The sequence below is a fragment of the Narcine bancroftii genome, chromosome 5 (assembly GCF_036971445.1).
Source record: "Narcine bancroftii isolate sNarBan1 chromosome 5, sNarBan1.hap1, whole genome shotgun sequence".
In the NCBI taxonomy this organism is placed as follows: Eukaryota; Metazoa; Chordata; class Chondrichthyes; order Torpediniformes; family Narcinidae; genus Narcine; species Narcine bancroftii.
The window spans coordinates 77,394,012-77,419,164 of NC_091473.1; the positions used below are offsets into that span (position 1 = coordinate 77,394,012).

General features: G+C 39.5%; 1 long non-coding RNA gene across 1 annotated transcript; it reads left to right on the forward strand.

Annotated features, from left to right (window-relative positions):
• Positions 1-1,549: 1,549 nt before the first annotated feature.
• On the forward strand, positions 1,550-20,344 carry LOC138762725 (uncharacterized). The gene is made up of 3 exons (XR_011357096.1): positions 1,550-1,856; positions 19,263-19,399; positions 19,674-20,344. It is a non-coding gene; the product is annotated as an uncharacterized lncRNA (long non-coding RNA).
• The last annotated feature ends 4,809 nt before the right edge of the window (positions 20,345-25,153 follow it).

Below are 25,153 nucleotides of genomic sequence, written 5' to 3' on the forward strand. Positions count from 1 at the left end.
GAAGGTCATGTGATCTTTGCAGGCAGAGAGCAGAAAAAAGAGGCTTTGCTCTCAGAGTTGGAGAGAGAGAGAGAGACATCAGTTCCAGGGGGACAAGCTGGCAAGCTTTGGAAGATGGCCTGGTCAAAGGAGAGGACTGACTGTCCAGTGTTTCCCTTGGAATAGGAGAAACAGAAAGAACTCTGTGGTGACCTGAAAGAAAGAGGTTATCATCTGGAGAACCCTGAAGGGGGCAAGTTTTGTCAACAAGACACTGGAGTGACTGATTAAAAAGGAATCAGTTGTGGATGTCCTGGAAGTAGAAAAACTCTCTGCCAGAAAACCAACAAGACCCTTCTGAGTGGTAACCATTTACCTATTATGCACTGAAGCCTGGTGAACTTTATTAATGTTAACTTCTGTGCACAGTACAAGAATTGCCTGCAACCAGTGAGATTGGTCTGTGAACCAGAGAACTTTGCTGAACTTACACACACATTACACACACGTGCACTTAGAATTAGAAGGGGGTTAACTGAGTCAATAGAGATAAGTTAAAGTTTGATTCTATTTTCATGTTCAAAGATAATTAAAAGCAACTTTTCTTTAAGTAACCCTTTGCCTTGGTGCATTTCTATTGCTGCTGGGTTTTGGGGTCCTCTGGACTCAACAGTATGTTCTTCCCGTGTCTGTGTGGGTTTTCTCTGAGGGCTCTTGTTTCCTCCCACCATACAAAATGTATCGGGCATGTAGGTTAATTGGATGTAAATTGAGTGGCAAGGACTTAAGTGCTGAAGTAGCCTGTAACCGTGCTGTATGTCTAAATTCAAAATTTAGATTGAAAGCAAGAATTTCAGTATATTGTACAATGTATATGACACCAAACTAATTATCATTAAAGCACTTTGCTCTTCAACTCTTGTTCCACTTACTTACATTCCAAACAATTTGATTTCCTTCCAGCCCTATTTTCATCCTTGGATGTTGAAAGCTCATTTGTCAAATAGATGTTCAAATATTTATCATAGAATGCCCCCTCCTCCCACACCCCCACCATGTCCTTGTCTCCTGCCCCTCCCTGTTGATTCATATGTCAACATTATTTCAGATCTATGCCTTGTTTATTGAAGGCTAGACAGATTCCTGCCTCTATTGCAGCCGTGTTTGTAACTGATGTCTGCAAGCTATCAAATTCCAAAAGTATTGTGTAATTTGTTCCATAATGTTCAGTAGAAAGTCATTTTTAATTTTTGAAAAAAATTAAATGTTTATCTGAGTGGCACACAGTATAGAGCCACTCTAAAGCTCAAGGACCCTTGATGTGAGAGGTGAATTCAGTGGTTGTTAACTTAGCCTGAAATGAAGTGATCTGTTGATCAAATGCAACAAATTTGATTTTAGTTGAAACTGGAAAAAGGATACGGTCACTTCAAATGGCCTCTCCTACATTACTGCATCTGTGACAACACCTCGTCGCTGTCACCCCTTTTCACTGAGTTTGCTATATCGTGGCACGACCGAGTGTCCGGCAGTATAACTGGATTGGTAAGCTGGGCTCGTTAGCCTTGGTTGGCAGCCAGCCTAAGAGAAGGACAACTCTGATTTCAAACCCAGGCAAATGGGGCTCGTTAGCCTTGTCAGGCCAATCATCTATGAGAAGGACACTCCGACGTAACACCTACGACCCGAGGACCTGGCTGCCGCCACCTCATGGCAGATAAACCCAGAGTATAAAGGGTGGGGCCAATACTGCACACACTGCACTCCTCCTAAAATATCCATTGTGCAGGCTCAAAGGACATGTTCCTGTCTACAATCCTTCTTAAACCTTCATCCACAAAGCCAAGCCATGATGATGATGGAAAAATGATTAAAGGGTAAGTCTCCCTGAAATTTTGCAATAAATAATTTTGTGCTGTTCCCCTTTAACTAGAATTTGCCTCCATCAGTTATGCTAAGATTTCTGCAGCTTTTTAATTTAAAAAATGTACATAAAGTAACTGCACTTCAAAAGTGCAACCTTATCAGCTAAGTGTTTTGATGTTGCAGAAGGCACATCTGATTCCTTTCTTCTTCTTTGAAAGTGGTCAATTATCATATATCATAGCTGCCAAATTAAATATTGTTTTGGCCTATTATGAACTGATTGAAATGTTTTGCTCTGGGCCTGGTGCAGGAAAGTACCGAAATTTCTAATGGGATTTTTTTTTAGAAAGCTCAGAATGTTCGTTATTTCAGATTTGAACCCAAACATGAAAAAATGAGATAAGGTGGCAAGGATTTTTGAAATGATTGTTTTCAGATGAAATCACCCTTTCAAAATTTTACTAAATAAGGAAATTAAATGTAAACTTTCAAACACAATCATGGAAACTATATGAAGATTTTATGGATTATTATTGCCTATTGCAGAACGTTAGTCAGTTTTACCTGAAGCATCAGACCTCAGCAGACTGAGGTCAAATTGCAATACAACAGATTCTTCAGTACAAGATACAATCACTTTTCCTTACATGCTTAGCGAGACTCTAATTTGTCAACCTATTTTGCCTTAAATGCATTGCTACCCATTGCAATGATTACATGTATGTGCCTCAAAAGTTCAGTGAAAGCAAGCAGCTGCTGTTCAATTGGTTGAATACTGTGGCGATTTCTCACAGTGCTATTAACAAGTTTTGAGTAAAGCAAATGCATTTGTGTGTTGTGCAGTGAGGATTCCAATTTAATTTGATTTTCAAGTGTTATTGGAAATTACTTTCTCCTGCTTTTCTTTCAATTTTTCCAATGATGTGCAGTGGTTTTCAATCTCCACCTTTGATAACAGAACAGCTTTTATGCAATGGCACAACAAGTGATAATCCATTCATGCTGAGGATACTTGGTTGAAGTGACAATGGTAAGACATCGTGTAACGTACATAGATCTCATATTTCATTAGAACATAGAGGAGGACATTCAGTCCTTCAGGTAGAATCAATGAGCAGAGGGCTTATATGAGTACTCCATCAGGATTTCATGTGCATCAGGAATTATTTAACGAAATATGTATTTTTTTGGAAAACAGTTTGTAAGGATTCCAGCTGATTGGATATCTGGAACTCCAGATTATTAGCCAACATTTTGGAGCTCAGTATCAGAATGGTAATTCTAGCAGAGGATATAACCCAAGTGGTTTTGAAGCAGGATGTACAAGAAATCTTCAAAATGTCAGGGAAGATCTGTTGAGAGAGCAAAAGAATCAACAGTGTGGGCCATTTTGATCTTTATTTTTATTTCATATTTCCAGAATTTGCAGCTTTTTATTTTTGGACAACCAAGTGACTTTGGAGACAGGAACTGACTCACATCAAAGTTTCAGGATTCCTTGAGTTAATACCAGCAAATACCATTTACACACAAGAACCTGGGAACTCTCATTCCCGATATGCCAGCTTCAGTCAAAAGATTCAAGCCCCACTCCACAGAGAGCATGAAAACCAAATTTGATGCTCCCAGAACAGGACTGAGGCAGTCATAGAACGTTACAGCAAAGAACAGGCCCTTCAGCCCATGATACTGTACCGACCTATATATATCAAAAAAATAAACCATCCCTACCTTATCACCCTCTATTTATCTTTTATTCATGTGCCAAAGAGTCTCTTAAATGTCCCTATTGCTCTAGCCTCCTCCAGCATCCCTGGCAATGCATTCCAGGTACCCACAACTCTCTGGGTAAAAAAACCTACCCCTGATATCTTCCCTAAACATTCCTCCCTTTGCTTTGTACATTTGCTACTCCTGCCTTGGGAAAATGATGCTGAATCTTGTCGACCTCTATTCAGTCACATCTCATCCTTCTTCGCTCCAAAGAGAAAAGCCCTAGCTCTGCTATCCTTGCTTCATAAGACTTATTTTCCAATCCAGGCAACATCCTGGTAAATCTCCTCTACACCCTCCCCATAGCTTCCACCACCCTCTCCATTGATTCCACAAATCAGAGGAGACGTTAAATAAGGGTTCTTTGTCAGAATGTAAAGTTCTCATTGCTCTAATTAAAAGATTACGGGAGCTACTGCAGCAATATTATCATCATCTACCCTTCAATCTACATCATCAGTCCAAGTAATCATCATGTTTCAGATTTTGGGAGCTTGCTGATCACATATTGACTGTTACATTTTCTACAAATAACAAAGATTTAACCACAGTTATTTTGAAGTCTGAAAAGCAGTTTGGAGAGGTGAGGATGTGAACAGCATTATATAAATGGGCTTTAAAGTTAGCCCTGCAGACAGAGGCACTGTGAGCCTAGTGATGGAGCCACAGAGAACCCCCAAAGATGTGGGGAATGAGAGTTCCTGGGTTCTTGTGTGAAAATGGTACATACTTATTTGCTGGTAGTAACTCGAGGAATCTGAAACTTTGATGTGAGTCAGTCCACAGAAAGAGGACCCATGGTTTAAGGGCAGGATTGTTTAGGGACATGGTCTGAGAGAAATCCTGTGGGTTTAGGGGTAGAGCCACAGACAAAAGTGTCAATTAAATTTGATTATCTCCATTTGGATAGTCCCATGCATGCACACCTGATGCAGACACTTTATTCTGAGCCACTTGTTGCAAGAGAATAGCAGGTGGATGGAGGGAAATTCATAGATACAAAGTCTCCTTGGAACAAAGGTAACATTCCCACTGACTCCTGGGAAACCTGGGACAGAGACTGCTCCAAAAGGCGAAGGAGCTTGCAGATGATAATGAGATTCTGGCCTGCAGGAAGAAAGAACCTCAGGGTTATATTTAATGTCATGTATGTACTCTGACAATAAATCTGATATAAATCTGAATCTGAGATTCTTGAGATCATTTGTTGAATGGGCACAGAGGCCCAGCAGGAACAACGCAATGAGAGTGGTGGGGAAGTGGGTGCAGAAGTGGGGGGGGGGGGTCATCTGTCATCACAGAATCCACAGAACTGGAGTGGGTTATCCTTCCTTTGCCTCCATGTTTATGCAATCACGAAGAAGGCTCACCAGTGGCTATACTTTGTGAGGTGTTTGAGGAGATTTGGTATGTCTCCGAAGACTCTCATAAACTTCTGCAGGTGTACCGTGAAGACCATTCTGGCTGGTTGCATCACTCTCTGGAATGGAGGTGCCAACTCTCAGGACAAGAATAAATTCCAGAGAGTTGTTAACTCCGCCTGTGACATCACAGGCACCAGACTTCACTCCATCGAGGACATGTACATGAGGTGGTGTCTTAAAAAGCCAGTCTCTAACCTCAAATACCCCCTCCACCCAGGCCTCCCCTTTCCATTCTGCTCCCGTCGGGAAAAAGGTACAGGAGCCTAAAGATGAGCACTCAATGACACAAGGACAGCTTCTTCCCCACTGCCATCAGATTCCTGAATAATCAATGAACCAGGCACTGCTTTTATTTTCATCCTCTATTATTGTTATTAATTTTTTTGAATATAATATTTTCATAAGATGGATTAAATATGTATGTTTGCCCTATGATTCTGCCATAAATCACCAAATTTCATTACTTTTTCATGATTCTGATTCTTTACTTTTACATCAGTGGTATCTGAACATGAGCATAACAGAAACCGAAGAATGAAAGATTTTCTGTTGCCATGTTCAGGGGTATGACAGGTTGACAGAGTGGCTTTTAGAATAAAATGATACTAGATTTTATAAATTAAGGCATGGACAACAAAACTGGGGGACTTTCTGATGAATCTTTCTAAAATATGGATTTGATCAGGAACTAGTTTTGCATTCACTTCTGGTCAATAAACATGAGGAAGGATGTGAAGGTTGGAGAGGATACATTGGAATATTTGCAACAAATGAGGGATTTTGCTTCCAAGGTTGGGTGCAGTTAAAGTAAATAGAAGTTGTTCTCATTACAGAGGAACAAATTTAAAATGATGGGTGAAAGACATAGGGTGGATGTAAGGAAATAAGACCAAAAAAAGGCCAGTAGGGCAGAATTGGGCCATTGAGCCTACTGTGGCATTCAAATAAATTCAAATAACATCTTTTCTATTCATCCCCATTCTACTGTCTTCTCCACATCACCTTTGACACCTTTTCTAATCAAGACATATGAACTTCCACTTTAAACCCACACAATGACTTGGCCTCCATAACTGTCTGTGGCATTTCCACTGATTCACCACCCTCTGACTGAACAAACTTCAGTCAGGGGCTGATTTTGGACTTTAGGAAGGGAAAACCAGAGGTGTACAATCCAATGATCATTGATGGTTCAGAGGTGGAGGGGGTGAGCAATTTTAAATTCCTGGGAGTCACTATGTCAGAGGTTCTTTCCAGAGGCCAACACACTAATGTCATCAGGTGGAAAGCACATCTGTGCCTCCACTGCCTCAGGAGTTTGCAAAGGTTTGGTATGACATTGAAAACTGACCAGCTGCATCACAGCCTGGTATTGGGGCACCAAACCATCAAGGCTCCTCCTATGTTAAACTTCTCATCCCCAGTTCATTCTGGCAAACCTCCTCTGGACCCTCTCCAACGCCTTCAATATGGGGCACAAAACTCCTTGCAATACTCCAGATGTGGTCTTACAAATGCCTTATAAAGCCCCAGCATTACATCATTGCCTTTATATTCTCACCATCTCAAAATAAATGCTAACATTTTTTTTTGCCATACTGACTCAATCTTCAAGTTAACTTTTAAGGAACCATGCAGTCAGACTCCTTAGTCTATTTGGACTTCTGATTTCTGAATTTTCTCCCCATTCAGCAAATAGTCTTTGTGTTTCTTCCTTCTTCCAAAGTGCATGATCATTCAGTTCCCTATACCATCTGCCACTCCCAATCTGTCCATGTCTTCCTGAAGACTCCCTACTTCCTGCGCACCACTCACCCCTCCACTTATCTTTACATCACCTGCAAACTTGGCCATAAAACTACCAATTCAGTCATCTAAATCATTTACATTCAGCGTGAGAAGTAGCAGACCTAACACCGACCCCTGTGGACCAGCACTAGTCACGGGCAGCCTGCCAGAAAAGGTTCCTTTTATTCCTAGTCAGCCAATCTTCTTTTGATGCTGGTACCATTCCTGTAACAGTATCTTCTTTAGCAGCCTCTTGTCATTGGCCTTCTGAAAATCCAAATAATTATATCCAAGGAATAATTATTTTAAAAGGGTACAAGAAACAGGTTGTCAAAAGACATTGAAGGAAATGGTTTCATTGAAAAAAGTATGTGTAATAAGACTGACTAAATTTCTCAACAAAGAGCCAGTATGGACTGATGGGCTGAAAGGCTTCTTTGTATGCTTTAATAATTAGTTGATTTTTCTTTATAAACTGAAAATAAAGACATTACCATACAATTATAATAAATTTGATAATATAATTGCACAATAAAATGTTTGACGTTAAAGCATACTTGCTTAATTTTGTAATTACAACTTATACATATCTGAATATGATGTTAAAAAATCTGTTTTTAATTTTTAGTAAATTTTCCTATTCCATCTCATGGTGTACATGCTATTTTGCTGCATATACTTTTCAAAAGTATGAGGATATTATTTATTTTTATCATTCCCTATTGTACATTATTTTGCATATGATTTAAGTATTTTCACTCCTTAACTATTATCAATAATAAACACAATGATCGTCATCGAGAGTGTCTGCAATTGTTAATTTTTTTGCTTGATAAATGTTTGATTGAAAAACACTGGAATTTTAGAAAAGTCTCAGGATGTTACTTGCCGTGGGATTGGATGGGAGGGGATGGTTTACAGTGAGTGGGATGAACAGTTCATTGTTCTTTTGTCCTGCCATTCTACATCACTGTTCCTAGTCATGTGTAATGTAATATAACATGAGGTTTTTTTTTGCCACATATGAGGCATTGGCACCTTATGTTCACAAAAGCATTGGAGCATGCAGCAATGCAGCTGGCACAGTCATTTGCTTTTCTGATAGTCCTTGTCATTTTCTCTGTTTTGTAAAGAAGCACATCAAAATAACAAAGCGATATTTAATAATCAGAGAACGTGACAGAAGGGGGACAGGCGTGACGCTTGGCCACGTGCAACACAAGACCATCAGCTATTCCGATTCTAAGCTTTTTGAATATACTATACAGGATTACTTGATGCACTTTATCCTTCTTTTCTTTATACTGAGATTAAAGAGGTTGTTGTATATTGAGGTCCCAGCGATGACTTTACACTATTTAATAAAGCATCCAGGAATGCCCTGGAACACCTAGCATTGCCAATATTCAGATCAAATTAAATTTGATTCAAAATACAGGCAGCTGCAGGAATGCCACATACAAAGAGATCAAAGGCATGCTGAAAATTGTGCTCAGGAACCATTTCTGTTCTTATGGTGAGGATAAAGGCACCTGGGTTCAGATTATGATGGTATTTTCCATTAACTTTCAACAGCTCCCATTTACCCTGCCTTTACAGCATTGTCCATGACAGAAAAACAATCAATTGTCAAATGACCGACAACCAGAAACACCTATCGTTATATAACTGGAACCAGAAAAGGATAGAATTGAAATGGTGGTGCATCAGTTCGGTTTAATCCTGGCCCTTTTTGCTGTCTGTACAGAGTAGGTGGACGAAATTGAGGAAGAAAGAGGATCACAAGAAAATAAGGATCACAGGAAAATTGAGAGCCAGCGTAGACTTAATGGACTGAATAGCTTTAAGTAAATATGTAATAAAGTTTATGAGGCGTTAGAGCTGATATTAATTGCAAAGGGCATTGAAGTTACTATTCTTTCTCTTCATGTAATAAAAAAGAAAATACACAGCAGGTCAGGCAGCATCTGTGGGGAGGGAAAGAGTTAATATTTCAGGTCAACGACACTTTATCAGACCTGGAATGGCTTGGGAACAGATGGATAGAACAAAGGGAATATGTCTTATGTAGTGAGACTAAGATTATTTTGGTGATAAACAGTTGAAACCATTTGGTTAACACATCAATGAAGGCAATTAGAGCCGCAGGCAACAAATAGGTAAAATCATGGAATGTGGGTGAGAGCTGTTGTGTAAACCTCAAATTAAAAAGAGAACACTGGAAATACCCAATAGTGCAGGCAGCATCCGTGGAGAGATAATATTACAGATGAATAACCCATAACAGTGCCAGCCAGCGCTGACACAGAAAAAAACAACTGATCTGATCTGAAATTGACTGTTGTGAGCTCATCCATCTGTGATTTTACCTCAGCTTCTCTCTTTCTCCTCAAAGGCAATGCAGGATCTGTTTGGCATGTTCAGCAATGTTGCTTTCATTTTAGGCATCAGTAATAGTTTTTGCTTGCACTGCACAACTTTAATATGTTGCCTATCTTTCGAACTACCTTAATTTTTCTATTAACCAAATCTCTAAAAATTGAAGTCATCTGGGGAACCCTGCCCTCATCTCATCAGAGATACACCCCTTACCTTATTCACCCATGCCCCACTTCCTCTCCATTATATGAGGGAAGAAGAGGTGCATGGTCGATAGTACCGTACTGATCTCTGGAATGTTTGCAATGGTATAGCCCAGATCTACACTACTGAGGATTTTCCAAAGAACCAAATTTTGTTCTATGCTGAGCCAAGATTTGAAAAATCTTAAATAGTGTAGGACTGGGCCACACCAATGAAGACATTCCAGACATCAGAGTGGTACTATTGTCCCATATCTCATTCTAGCTCAATTCTACAATTTTGTTACTCTACAAAAATTGAGCTATTGGTTAAATACTCAGCTTCCACAACCTCCAAGATGATGTGTTCTGGTGACATTATATATCCGTGAGGATTGATTTGGTGATAAACTGTTGATAGATTAATGATGGCAATTAGAGCAACATGCAACAAACGGGTAAAATTGGGTGAGAGTCTTGTATTGTGGAGGGTTGTGGCTGTCAAGTGATAGCATTGCTCACTACCTGGTCGGAAGACACACCCATGGAATGCAGGTGCAGACTCCCAAATGAGCAAAGTTCCACCCTTTCGGTTGGTCACAGCAACTGCGAGTGAGACTGGTACCCAGGTGCTCCAGTGACCACTGCCAATGTTGCCACTAAGATGGAGGCACCCTAGACTTTGAATTTGCCTACCCAAGGCTCCCTGTGAGCTGGTACGGTTGCTGCTTTCCAGTTTTCATGGTGCCCTACATCCATTCCTTAGACAACCTTAGGGATCACCCGGCATACAGCAGTCACTAGAACAAAAGGGCCATTACGGAGGTTGAGAGATTTTGGATGATAGCCTTTCCCAGGTATGGCATGGCCCAATTATCCTGTGAGGTCATCTATTTGACCAGCGTGCTCGAGATGCTGGCCAACGAAATGGCAGTGGCACTGCAACATAACAAACACACCTTGACTCAAACGGCAGCAGAGCTGATGGCCGTCAGGATGGTTGCCCTGCAGAATCAATTGGCCCTGGATTACCTACCCTCTGATGATGATGGTACCTATGCAGTAATTAGTAATGAATGCTGCACATATATCCCTGATGAGTCAAGGATATATCATCTACTTGGCCACCCACATTTTGGACTTGGTGGCTAAAATTCAAAAATCCAGCACAACACCTCATGGAGACAGCTTGCTGTTTGGGACTCTGGTGGGGGTGGGGTGGTGGGCAACTGTCATTCACTGGGCAACTGCTCTCATTCTTGTTGTTATTGCTTTTTGTATATTATGTTCTTGCCAGATTATCAAGAACACATCTGTCTTTCATTAATCCTGTATATTAACATATAGTTTTAAGCTTAGAAATAGTTGTAACCATGATTTATTGGACTGTTAAGGGTAAGACTTCTATTAAGATATATTAGTTTGCTTTTCACTGTATTCCATATAATAATTGGCGAATGGTGTGACATCCAAGGAGGGAATTGTATTGTGGAGGGTCGTGGCTGTCACGTGACAGCACCGCGCACTATCTGGTCAGAAGACACACCACCTGCCAATCAAGGTTTGTACGCACTTCACCCATCAGTGAACACCTGACCATTGACCTCTATAAGTACCTTTGTACTTGGTCTTGGGCCATTGGACTTTGTAATTGACTAGTCCTTGCTGGCACCAAGCTATTGCATTCCTGTAAATTACCTGGGCTGGACCACCACCCCCCACCCTCCCCCACCTCCCAGCCCTCCAGCACTATAAAAGGCACCACATGTGTTCAGTTCTTTCTCTTTGCCATTTTTGAGGGACCACTCCGCTTCACTCCAGGCTGAGTAGTGTGGAACAGCACTTAAGAATTGTTTGGTGAGGTGTGCACTGTTGGGAGTGTTTTAATTAATATCCATAGTAGCATTAAGCTACGTCTGTTTGATTGTATGTATCTAGTTCATGTGTGTGTGTGTGTGTGTGAATAAAATTTTTAACTGCTAGACTGTTCAGAGTCCTAGCTTTTGAGAACCATCCATGCAGATCTTAGGGAGTTGCCGGTCTTTTACTGAAACCTTATCAGGGTCTGTGAATGGTCACCACCCCACCCCCCATCCCCCCAGTCCCCACCCGATCAGAAACCTCTTCCACAACCTGAGAAAAGAGATTTTCCAGTCATTGGGACAGAGCAGAGGGTGGAGGAGCAAGATGTACACCATCCAGGATCATGCCTGAAGCCTCAGCCATCTTGTTACAGTGTGTGAGGTGCTCTGAGGTGCAGCTCTATCTGGCAGGTCCTGAAACTCTTCTTGTGAGCTTGTCCTACACATTTTGAGCCATCGCTTGGAAGAGTGCAATGTCTTACTGAGGCCTTCTGGGTCTCAGTGGACACCAGGGCCTGACTGAATCCTATTCAAAGCTATTACTGTTTTAACTCTGTTTCTGAAGTTTAGCTATTATACATTAGCAGTACAGTTTCAGTCTGTGCCTCATCATCTGGTGAAAACTGCACTAATATGTAACCAAACCAAGAATGTATGTGTCCAATTAGAGACAGATTTAATACTGTACTTCTACAGCTGAACATAGTGATAGTACTGCACATGCAAATCGGGAGATCAGATCAACTGATCAGTTGCAGTTGCCATCAGATCTTTACTGTAGCTCAACAGTTCAACAGATCAGTACTGATAAGTTCAAAACCAAACTTTTTCAGCTAGAACGTGCCATAATATCCTTCCTCTGCACATGGAGTTTGGAACAATATTGTTTGATTACATCTGAAGACGTATTCAGTCCTTTGCCCCAATATATAGAAATTGGTTCAAAAATATGCCTCAACATCTGAAACTGATTATTTACCATGCCACTGCACATCTTTTTCTTCTGCTGGTGTTGCTCTACCCATTGAATTCCTCCAGCAGATTATGTTTTGTTCTAAAAAATACAAAACCACCTTCATGGCACTCATGCCCACAGTGATGAAGTGTTTTGAGAGGCTGTATCAGCTCCTGAATGAGCAGCGACATGGATCCAGTCCAATTTGCCTACCGCAGCAACAGGACTACGGGAGATGCCATCTTACTGGTTCTACACAGAATTGTTGGACAGCAAAGATGCTTACATCAGGATGATCTTCATCAACTACAGTTTGGTATTCAACATCATCATCCCCTTAAAACTAATCTGCCAACTCCAAAACTTGGGGTTGAATACCCCACTGTGTAATTGGATCTTGGATTTCCTCATCTCCAGATGCCAATCAGTGAGGATTGGCAAGAACATCTCCTCCACAATCTCCATCAGTACCAGAGTACCACTGGACTGCATACTTAACCCCTTGCTCTACCCTCCTTGTATGTATGACTGTGGGGCTCAGTACAACAAAAGCACCATCTACAAATTTGCAGATGATACCACGGTAGTGGGTTCTATAAAAAAAGGGCAATGAATCAGCATACAGGAGCAAGATTGAAAACTTAGTTGAATGATAAACTAACAACAAACCTTCACTCAATTTCACCAAAACTGAGCTGATTTTTTGTGGACTTTAAGAAGGGAAAATCAGAGGGTGGACAGGGTGAGCAACTTTAAATTCCTGGGACTCACTATTCTGGAGGACCTTTCCTGGAACCACCACATTAATGTCATCATGTAGAAAGCACGTCAGTAGTGCCACAGTCTCAGAAGTTTGCTAAGGTTTGGTATGACATGGAAAACCTTGACAAACCTCTACAGATGTGTAATGAAAAGCATGCCGACTGGCTGCATCACTGCTTGGTATGGGGGCACCGCCTTGTATGGGGTCTCTAGTACTTCTGAGCAGAAAGCCTTGCAAAAGGTACACAACCAAGTACATGACAGGCAAAACTATCCCCACCATCTGCATGGAACGCTGCTGAGAGAGAGCAGCAGTCATCTTCAAGGATCCACCACCAAGGACCTGCACTGTTTTGACTGCTGCCATCAGGAAAGAAGAATAGGTGCCATAACTTACCATCAGGTTCAGGAACAGTTGCTACCCCTCCACCATCAAACTTCTCAACAACAAACTCAGTTAGAGACTCATTTAAGGACTTTTACTTTGCTCAGTATGTATTACTGAATGGTTATTGTTTTCTGTTTACATTTCTTTCTTTGTTTACTTTTCTCTCTTTTGTATATGCATATTTTCTTGAGTACAGGTGCTCCCCTACTTACGATGGTCTGAGTTATGATTTTTTGAAGTTATGATGGTTCGAATCTGTACTTTCAATTTCTAATTCCAATCTGTTCCCCCCGCTTGTGATATGTGGCACGCTACACTCTCACAATGCTGACTCAATCATCCTTGCAGTCTAACAATCATGTGACTGAATACACTGTAAAGAACCCATCATGTTTACTAAATACCCACGTGTGTACCCTGCTTCTGGTGAGAAGAAAAAGAGGAAAGCAATTACTCTGGAGACGAAACTCAAGATATTTGCTCAGAATGAAGGCAGCATGAGAGTTAGGACCATGCAGTGAAATTGTCAGCATCAGTGAATTCTACTTTCATCATGAAGAAAAGAGCTGGGCCAATTGATGATATGGAAAGATTACTTGTCACGAGGATGGAAGATGAGATTTTTAAAAATATTTTATTTATAAATTTTAAATCACAAGATCAAACAATGCATTAAATTCAAAAATTATTCAAAAAATTCTACATGAAGTATATATAAAATAAAATCTCCTTCTCCCCCTTACACCTCCCCAAAATCCCTACAGAAGATAAGAGAAAAGAGAGAAGAAAAAAGAACCAGAGAATGCCAAGGGAATAAAGTATTTATAATATAAATCTAATATCGGAGGTTATTAAGTGAGGTTATCAGAGAGTTTATAAAAAAATTTTGTAAAATGGGTGCCATATTTTACAAAACAAGTGATATTTATTTCATAATCTATACATAATCTTCTCTAATGGTATACAGCTATGGAGTTTTGTGTGCCATCTTTCCATACTTAAATCTATATCTGACTTCCATAATATTGCTAAACATTTTTTAGAAACTGCTAAAGCAATTTGGACAAATTCAATTTGATGCATAGTTAATTTTAATTTAGGTCTTATAACTTTAATATTGCTCAATAAAAATAACATTAGATCCTGTGGGAACTTGACCCCATAATCCATTCCAAATAATTACTGACTTCAAACCAAAAATATCTGACTTTAGGACATTGTCAAGTAGAGTGCAAAAGTGTTCCAATCTTATTTCCACATCTAAAACATAAATCTGATATAGTAGGATTTAGTCTATTTAGGTTTTGTGGAGTCAAATATAACTGAGGCAAAAAATTATATTGAACTAACCTATATCTTACATTTATAATTTTTGTCATATTGTTCTTACATAATTCCATCCAATTTTTCTCATTTATTTGTCTATTTAAATCTATTTCCCATCCTAATTTTCATTTATGCACCCTATTTTAGAGCTTTCTTTTGAATTAAATTATATATTACAGAAATTAATTTATTTTCATTACTATTACAAATCAGTAATTCCAATTCATTTTGTTGAGGTAATGTCAAACTCAGCCCTATTTTACAAGAAAAAAAAGCTTTAACTTGATAATAACAAAATAAAGTATTATTAGATACATTAAATTTATTCTTAATTTGTTTAAATGTCATAAATTTCCCATTCTCAAAACAATCCTCAATTTTCTTAATACCCATCTGGATCCAAGTCTTCAAAAATTGATTATTCATTGAAAATGGAATGTCAATTTTGACAGAAGGATTTTCTGAGATATTAAACCTTTCATACCTATTTCATTACCAATATTATTCCACAATTCAATCAGATGTGTCAAAATAGGTGTTTCTCTATTTCCTTCCTTAAGTGAGGCAATCTATTCTTTTCACCATACACTGGATGGGGTGCCACTCCTGCCCTATATGACTGATGCAAAATCTTGTTAAATTTATTTTCGAATTGCCTCATAGAAATACAATTTTTAAAGTATATTTGATAATTATTTGCTTCATCAGAATACAATGTACAAGCATTCTACATAGATGTTCTGATGTTCTAGCTGCACAGTATTGCGGCATCATGCACTGGTTTGTACTATACCTTAGTCCTAATCCCTTTAAATATTTCTATTCTAAATCCATGCCGCTAATTTTAGACACCCTTACCTTGGGAAAAAGACCATTCACCTTATGTACACCCTTCTTGATTTTATAAACCTCTATAAGATCTGCTCTCACCCTCTTGTCTTCCAAGGAGAAAAGACCCAGGCTTTCCTGGATCTTCTTATAACTCAAGCCAATTAGTCCCAGAAACATTTTTGTGAATCTTTTCTTTACCCTTTCCATCTGAATGATATCTTTCTTATAGCTAGGTGAGCAGAACTATGCCAACATCAACATCTTGTACTGTTGTCCCAGCTCCTGTACTCAATGCCTTGGTCAATGAAGGGAAGTCTGCCAAATGCCTCTTCATCATGCTGTCAATGTGTAACACCACTTTTATGAAATTACACTGGACAATTTTTTTGGAGGTTTGCTTCATGGAAAAAAAATTTGGGGATAATTATATCCAACTTCAAGCTGAACCCTAATGTAATTTCAGATTTGTCCAATCACGTAGGAAGTTCGATATACATTAAATTAACTTATATTGAATCTAGCATGTTTAATCACATAATGATTCTGATTCTGTATTAGTTCAACTGACATAAAAATGTTTTGCTGCTAATTTTCATTTATACTCAGAATCTGATACCTCTTGTATTAGTGTCCAACAGTATTTGGCCAGCATTGATGGATTCCACTTACCCTGATATCGCTTTTCTATGGTTGCAGTGTCCTGGTGAAAGCTTTCACCATGTTCATCACTGACTGCACCAAGATCAGCAGGGAAGAAGTGAAAATGCAGAGAATGAATCTTCAATGACATGTTGTACTTCATGGTTTTGTATGCTTGAAGTGAACATGAAATATGATAGGAAATCACAAAAATAAGTTATAGCAAAAAAAAGATATGTGATAGGAAAATCTTAAGGTGATTTTCATAATCAACAGCTCTAAATTCAAAAGATACACACAAAAGTGTTCAGGAAGCAAAATCTTCCTTGTCCAGTGTGATGAACCTGAATACGGAAGACTTTTTCTATAGCTAGTGATTAATTCTACACTCTGCACCAACACCTGCTTCTGAGTATGAAGAATCTTTAATATTCTTCTTTTACACTTTGAAACTGGTCCAATGCAGTGTCTCTGCACCTTCAGACAATATTGACACCATAATTCCCCACATCATACTGAGCTCAGTTCAATCCTGTGCCTCTAAACTTAATTTAAAACTGTGCATCTGGAACCCAAAGGCGCAAGAAAATAGCAGCAGGAATTGGCCTCCTGGCCTTTAAAGCCACCCATTCATGGTTAATCTATGCTGCTCTTCACTCCTCTTCCTCTTACCAATTAACTTCGATTCTTCAATCATTCTAATGAACTGGCATCCATTGCCTTCTGGGGCAGAGAACTTCAGAGATTCACTGCCTTCTGAGAAAAGAAATTTCTCCACACCTCAGTTGATATGGCCACCCCTTTCTCTTCTAAAGATGACCCCTTGTTTGTCACTCTCCCACTAGTACAAATATGTGAAAATATCCACACCTGGAGTTTTGTTGCTCACATTCTCATCAGATTGTTTCCTCAACTTTTACCATTCTGTGGCTGAGAGACCAGGCAAAGAACCTGCATGCAGGTTTATATCATTTTACAAAGTATGGCTGAGGAAAGTTTTGCTTTTTTATGTCTGTCTCACCAATAGATGTCTCAATCTCTTTGTGATTTGTTTACCATGATTGTCTGACTCCTGAATGATCATCATATTCATAAAATAATGGTGCCTTTAATCTAACTGATCTCTCTCAATAACTCTGCAATTTTAGACTTTGCGCTGTTTTTAACTGCTGTACTATGGATGGGTTGACCAGCTGTACTGCTCACAAAACAAATCTTCTCACTCTATTTTCATACATGTGACAACAAACTTGAGCTTAAACACTGCTAAGATCAGATAGACATTGTTTATAAACCTGTTTTGTCAAACATAAAGTCCAAGGAATGTTCCCAGTTGTTATCATTTTAGATTTGTAATGAAATTTTCTCACATTTGGAAAATTAAGTGTATTTGAAGTTGGTGTTTCTTTAAATGAATAATATTGGCTTCAAGAATTCTATGAACACCCCGCAGAAATGCTAATGAATATGGTAGAGCATCCTGCTGGAGAGGAAAGATGAGTACCAACTGAGATCATTATCCTCTATTGCCATAACCTGCCATAACCCTGTATCAGATTTTCTTGAGTGCTGTTGGAGGTTCTTTCAACAGATCAAAATTTCAGAGGTTAGAGCAACACCTTCACAGTGCCAACGATCGGCACCGGTCTGGGTTCGAATCCCAGACTGACTGTAATGAGTTTGTGTGAGTTTTCTCTGGGTGTTCTGGTTTCTTCCCACCCTTAAAAAAAGTACTGGGGTGTAGGTTAATGGGGTGTAAATTGGACAGTATGGACTTGTAGGGCTGAATTGGCCTGTTACAGTGCTGTATGTCTAATTTAATTTTAATTTAACTTATTGTCAGAGTATATACATGACATCAGATATAATCCTGAGATCCTTTTTCCTGCAGGTGAGGCAGAATTACATTTGTTGGTAGTGCAAGATCAACAGTACACAATGTAGACATGTAAACAAATAAAGTGTAAACAAACTGTGCAATACAGAGAAGAAAATATAATAAAGTGCACAGTAAGAGTCCTTAAATGAGTCCCTGATTGAGTTTATTGTTGAAGAGTCTGATGGTGGAGGGGGAACATCTGTTCTTGAACCTGATGGTGCGAGTCTTGTGGCATCGATCCCTCTTTCCTGATGGTAGCAGAAAGAAGAGAGCATGTGTTGGGTGGTGTGGATCCTTGATATTTGCTGCTGCTCTGCAATGGCAGCATTTTCCGTCGATGTTCGGACATATTGGCATCCCCATACCAGACCATGATGCAGCTGGTCAACACACTTCCACCCCACACATCTGAAGGAATTTGCCAGGGTTTCTGATGCCACACCAGAGCTCTCCAAACTCTTGAGAAAGTAGAGGCGCTGATATACTTTCTTCACAATGCCATTGGTGTGTTTGTTGCCCAGGAAAATCCTCCGAGATAGTTATTTCCACAAAATTAAATTTGCTCACCCACTTCAAGAGTAAAGTATTCCATCTTTGACGTGCTTTGTGGATAGTGGAATAGCTTTGAGTATCAGGAAGTGAGTCAGTGACTTCAGGATCCCAAGGATGCTGAAATAGGATTTCTGCAGCTTGTCTGTTTGAAATTCTGGTCAATGGTGACCCTCAGGATATTGCTAAAGGGGATCTCAATAAGGATAATGCTGTTGAATATCATAGTTCAGAGTCTGTCTGGATGGAGATGGTTATTGCCTGCCACTTCTTATTGTAATTCTAATTGTAATTTGCCAATTTCCTGCATGAGAAATGTCATCTACTGAGGAGTAATGAATGAAATTGAGCATAGTACAATCTTGAAAGGAAAATCATTGATAAAGCAGCTAAAACTGTCCTGAAATGGGGATGACTGGCTTCTGGTAACCACTAACTCCAATGACCACAACTAAAATATGTTGAGTACAATATATCTGCAGCCATTGGAGTGTTTTCCTTAATCTATTCCTTATATTTATCTCTTTCCATATGGGGTCTTTTAATGTATATTATTATGGTTGGTGTATCTCATGTACCTGTTTGGCTGCAGTGAGTAAGAATGTTGCTGCATATGTACATTGTACTTCTGTGTATGACAAGGAATTCAATCTCATTATAATTGATTTCAATTTTACCAGGTCTCTTTGATGCCAACCTTGATCAAATGCTGCCTTGATGTTACTCTCAATTTACCTCTGGGATTTAACCCTTTGATATGTGTTTGAACCAAGGCTGTGGTGAGGTCTGGAGCTGAGTGGCCCTGGCAAAGTCCAAGGTGAGATGATTATTGGTGAGTAAGTGAACCTGATGCACATTTCATCACCTGTGGATGAATGAAGGTAGATTTGGCAGTAAATTGCTGGATTAGACATTCCCTCTTTGTGGCGAGAACACAGCTGGATAATTTATGACATCAGTGGGTTAACACTGGTGTTGATTGATAGTGAGCCTGAGCTTCTTCACAGAGCAGGGTATTAAGTTCTATTTCCATTGCTGTCATGGTAATTTTCTAGCCAAGGTTTCTATTTATGTTTTTTTTAAATTTACAGATACAGTGCAGTAACGAGCCTTTCCAGCCCACAAGCCTGTGCTACCCTAATACAGCCATGTGATCAATTAACCTACGAACCCCATACGTCTTTGGAATGTCAGAAAAAATAGAACACCCGGACGAAACCCACGCAGATACAGGGAGAACCTTGAAACTCATTACAGACTGCCTCAGATTTGAACCCAGGCTGCTGGCGCTGTAATAGTGTTGTGCTAACCATTGCACTAACCAGTGCATTAACCATTTTTAGTCTAAACCTCTCGGTATATTTTCCAGCAACTTAACTCCTGTGTGATATGCATCATTTATGACTCCGTCTTACAGGACCTGTATTAGGTTTGTGACTGTACAACTATTTCTTTTGCATAGATGCGAAAGGCAATGATAAAAATGTCATTTTTGATCTTCTTATAATGGTGTTCTTTATAAACTTAGTGAAAATAAATTGTTTATCCTGGTTCCAAAAGTTTATAGCACACTAGGAAAGGGAGTGAGGAGTGTTTGGATGTATTAATTGTAATGTTTTTAAATGGATGATCAGAACAAGTCGATCCAGAGTAGCAGTTTGTGTTAGGTTTTCTTTGATCCTTTTAGCTGTATATTCTTGGAAGGGAATATATGTTGAGTGCTGTTTCCCTCGAGGCATGACTGATCTATTGGAAAATTTGCAGTGTGCTCCCTGTGTTTGGTGTTTCAGGGTGGAGCAAGAATTCTAGCATTTGGATGGCAAAAACCCACTTCAAAGAAATCTTGGAAAACCACCCTCATTTAAAATGTCTTGATGTCAATAAGACTTGCAGTGATGGTGCTAGGGAGGGGAGGGTTGGAGTGGAGGGGATTAGGAGAAGCCCTGTCATTCAGCCTCAACATCCTCCTTCCAAAGAAAGGTGACAGCTTGTTCTTCATTTGACTTTCTAAATGACTTTTGATGAGTGTGGTTCTTTCAATCACAGTATCATAGTTCCCTTTATATTGATTCCCAGATCTTTTGCTTTCAGAGCTTGTAAAAAAAAAAATTAAAGGCGGGTGATCTTTCCTCAGCCACAGTGGGCATGCGATGCTGCCTGCTTCTGCCACTAAGATGGGTGTGCAGACACTATATACAGATTTCCATGCCCACACTTTAGCAGACTTTGAATTTCTTTCAATCAAATGGACAATTGCTACAGGCTAGGAAATTTTTCATCATAATCTAGACAGAAGAGCCATTTTCAAAATCTCACCACACTAAATTTCCCAAAGGATATTTTTTGTGCATTTCCAAATGTGAATGTTATTTTAAAAATGAGTAAAAAGCATATTTGAATGTTGGCCACCCAAACTTGCTCATGCAACATAGTGCCTTCAATTCGTTCAGAAACTCAAGACATTGTTCAGCATCATTCCCACTCTAATTTCAAAATATGAGATGGTGACAGATGATCTCATTGTTGCACCGGTGCAGAATTGAACATAGGACAGAGAAAGTGACTTCGAAATGACCGTGGACTGAATGGTGTAATGAATTTAACTTCCTATGAGACTCAAAAATTAATTTACTCAGGCATGGAGTGAGGAAAATCTCCTTCATTGCTCAAATTAAATTCCTACCTTGGACTATAAACCAGCTCAGACCTTAAACAAAATAAAGTTGCTGGTCTGCTGTCTTTCAGACTTCAGGCTGACCATATGCTATTTTATATCTCCTGAACAGTTTGGAGTGATATTGCATGACAGCTGCTTATACTAGCTTATTGTGGTGCTGATGTGGTTCCCAGTGTAGCTGTAGTTCTGGTGGCTGTGAAATTGTTTCTGAATGGTCCTTTTGTGCTCTAATCGCTAATGACCATTTTTACAACCCTGTTCAAATCCCCACAAGATTGCATCTGTTTTATGCAAGCCCCATTCATAAGACTAGCATATTGGTGTAAAATTTTAATAATTGAACCCTAAACAATACAAATTAAGCCAGTTAACGATACACAGTCATCAATAGAAAAGTTTCTCCGGCACCAGTCCTAAATTACTCTTTCCTTCTACATTCCATATTTAAAATTACTTACAACTGTTAACATACATTTCAGTGTTGGTTGCCAAGAATTTATGCCATCGTGAAATATTGCAATGAAGATTTCAGGAAAAGTATACATGATTGAAGTATCCTCTGAATAAAGATCCTTTGTATTTTTATAATCTGGAAAGTATGAGGAGAAGGCTCACCGTTTTTATTTATAAGCCTTTAGATATTCTTGATGGGAAAGCAAGTCGAACAGAAATAGTTGAAAAAAATATGATTTGAGCGATGGGATTGCTAATCAAAAATTCCATTTGTTATTTGAAATTAAACCTGCTGTTAAGGTTCATGAGCAGAACAAAGCAACCCCTGGAAGATGACGTTCTTGCCCTTAATCTGTAACACATGTTTCTGCAACACTTAAGATGCAGGTCCAAGCAGTGAAGTATGCTGTAATCTATTTTATTTCCATTGATCTAAGGGACACAATTGCCTTGAAATGTAAAGAACACTGGCAAGTATATCAGCACTGCGGAAGTCTAGGCAACTTGATCAACTGAGTGCTCTGAGATTGGTTCCTTATGGATCCTTAGAATTTTTGAATTGCATCCTAATGGATTTATTTGGATGGAGTTACTTAATTGTATTTTCTTTCTTCCACCTCTCAACCATGCATTAAGGGGTCTGTTCAAGTCTTATTTCTGGTGCATGAAGAAAATCCATGAAGATTTGACATGATATTGCATTTTATGTCATAGTGGGACCTGAACATTTATATAAGTAATGGCTGATTTATAACTGGGATTTAAAGCACAATATCCTGTGGCAGGAAATGGAAGACTTACTTCATCAGAGCATGGGCTGAGCACTGACGCTGGATAAGAACAGATTCACGAATGAAAAAGGTTTCCAGAAAAGAGTTCCGTGCACTTGGAGAATGAACCTTCTGTATATACAAAACCACCAGACAGTCTGAGCACTTGGGAGGTTGCTCACACAAACATCCAAATTTACTTAGTTTAAACATAGGTTTTATGTGGGCTCAGTCTCTGATTAGGAAGGAAACCACAGGGAAAATCAAAAGACAGAAGGCCCACAATTAACTGTGTTTCTCTTGTAAAACAGTAGAACATGAACAAAGTAAAGATCAAAATAGTCGCAGAAAGGAATATCAAAGAGGAATTGTTAATATGGGTATATGCAAAGACCTATTGCAAGTCTGAATGGTACATAATAATTTGTAAAGATAACTGTCAGTTGCCCCTTGTACAATTGGCCTGTTTTCCACAAAAAGGGTGTAATCATCTCTGTGGTCTGGAGGAACTCAGTGGGCTGAGCAGCAGCAGTGGGCGACAAAGAATGGTCAACTTTTCAAGTTGGAAAACTTCATCAAGTCCCTGTGGTCTGGCTGGATTCACGTATCAAAAGGTGCTTTTCTCCCAGATATCACATAAGTAGATCACATTGGCCAGTCTTCCTGTTCTCATGAATTATTTAATGCAATCAAAATAGCTGGATGGTGACAAAAAAATATGAACTACTGGTATTTTAGAACATCACCAATCTGTAAATGTTTAGTGTAACTGATACGAGATGGGTGGGGCTTGAGCATGAGGGAAAATATTTAATCATAGACATCGTGTAAACAAATTATGGTCTGCTCTTCTATTTAACTCCATCCCTGGCTCACAATATAATTGCACGATTTACTCAGAGGAGTTTACGTTACAGTGAGTTGATAATAATAGTAGATGTGAGAGTAAAGTTTTCACTCAAAGATTACACTTTTGCATGGAAATTGGCAGGTGAAGCTTGATTTCAGAGAAAGAATTGCCCATTCCAGACACACAAATAAATAATTAAATGACACAGTATCTCATTCCATCTTTCTATATGGGAAGCAACATATTATTGCCTCTCTGTTTAAATTTCCCTTCTTTGGATAAATGCCATATCAGATATGAAACAACTAGGGGAACAAAGTGAACACCAATGGAAAATCACTGCTAGGATTGCAAAGTGTAATTAACCCAATGGTTCTCAACCTTTTTCTTTCCACTCACATACCACCTTAAGCAATCCCTATGCTATCGGTCCTTTGTGATTAGTAAGGGATTGCTTAAGGTGGAATGTGAGTGAGAAGGGAAGGATGAGAATCACTGCTCTAGACCCAATTGTTATTGAAATATTTTGCTTGAGAAAAAATTGTCATTGGCCCATTTCCTTTGGAGTTATGAAACCTTGCACATAATGTGTCAATTAGGTATGATTAAAACAGCGGTTTTCAATTTTTTTCTTTCCACCCATATACCACCTTAAGCAATCCCTTACTAATCACAGAGCTGGCAGAACTTGTCCTCATCCTCAATAATTTCTTTTTTGACTCATCCCACTTTCTCCAAGTTAAAGGGATAGCCATGGATACCTGCATGACCCCTAACTATGCTTGATTCTCTTTTGTTATCTATATGGAGCAATCCTTACTCAAAACCTACACAAGTAAGGGTCATCAGCTCTTCCTCCACTACATTGATGACTATTTTGGTGCTGCCTCATGCACCCATGATGTGCTCGTTGACTTTATCTGCTTTGCTGCCAACTTCCATCCTGTCCTTAAACTCATTTGGTCCATCTCTAGCAACAGCTTCCCCATTCTCAATCTCTCTGCCTCTATCTCAGGAGACAAACTCAATAAAAATTTTCTACAAACCCACAAACTCTCACAGCTACTGAGACTACATTTCTTCACATTCTTCCCCCTGTAAGGATTCCATTCCTTTCTCTCAATTCCTCCATCTTTGTCATATCTGTGAGGATGAGGTCTTCCATGTGAATTTATCTAAGATGTCCTCCTTCAAAAAAAACATAGCTTCCCCTCCACCACCATCAACTCAGTCCTCATCCACATATCCTCCAAGACCCACACATCTCCCCTAGCCCCCCTCACCTCCCACACACATTGGGGACAGGGTTTCCCTTGTCCTCACCTACCTCCCCACCAACCTCCCCTATCTAACATATCATCCTCTGCCATTTCTGCCACCTATTATGTGATCCTACCATTAGACACATCTTCCCTTCTCCTCCCTTCTCCACTTTCTGCAAGGACCACTCCCTCTGTGACTTCCTTGTCCACTCTTTCCTTCCCATCAATCATTCCCTTGGCAACGACCTCTGAGAACATAGACGGTGCTGGAGTTGGGTCCATGCCTCCTCCCTTATCACCATTCATGGCCCAAACAGTCCTTCCAAGTGAAACAACACTTCACTTGTGAATCTGCAGGTGGCCATCTGCTGCATCTTATCCTTCATTGTATTCTCCTCTATATCAGCAAGACTGGATGCGGACTGAGAAATGGCTTCATTGAGCACCTTGGCTGTGACCTCCGCAAGTGCAAAGACCTTCCAGTGGCCAACTATTTCATTCCCTACTCCATTCCTTTGCTGACATGTCTATCCATGATCTCATGCACTGCCAGACTGAT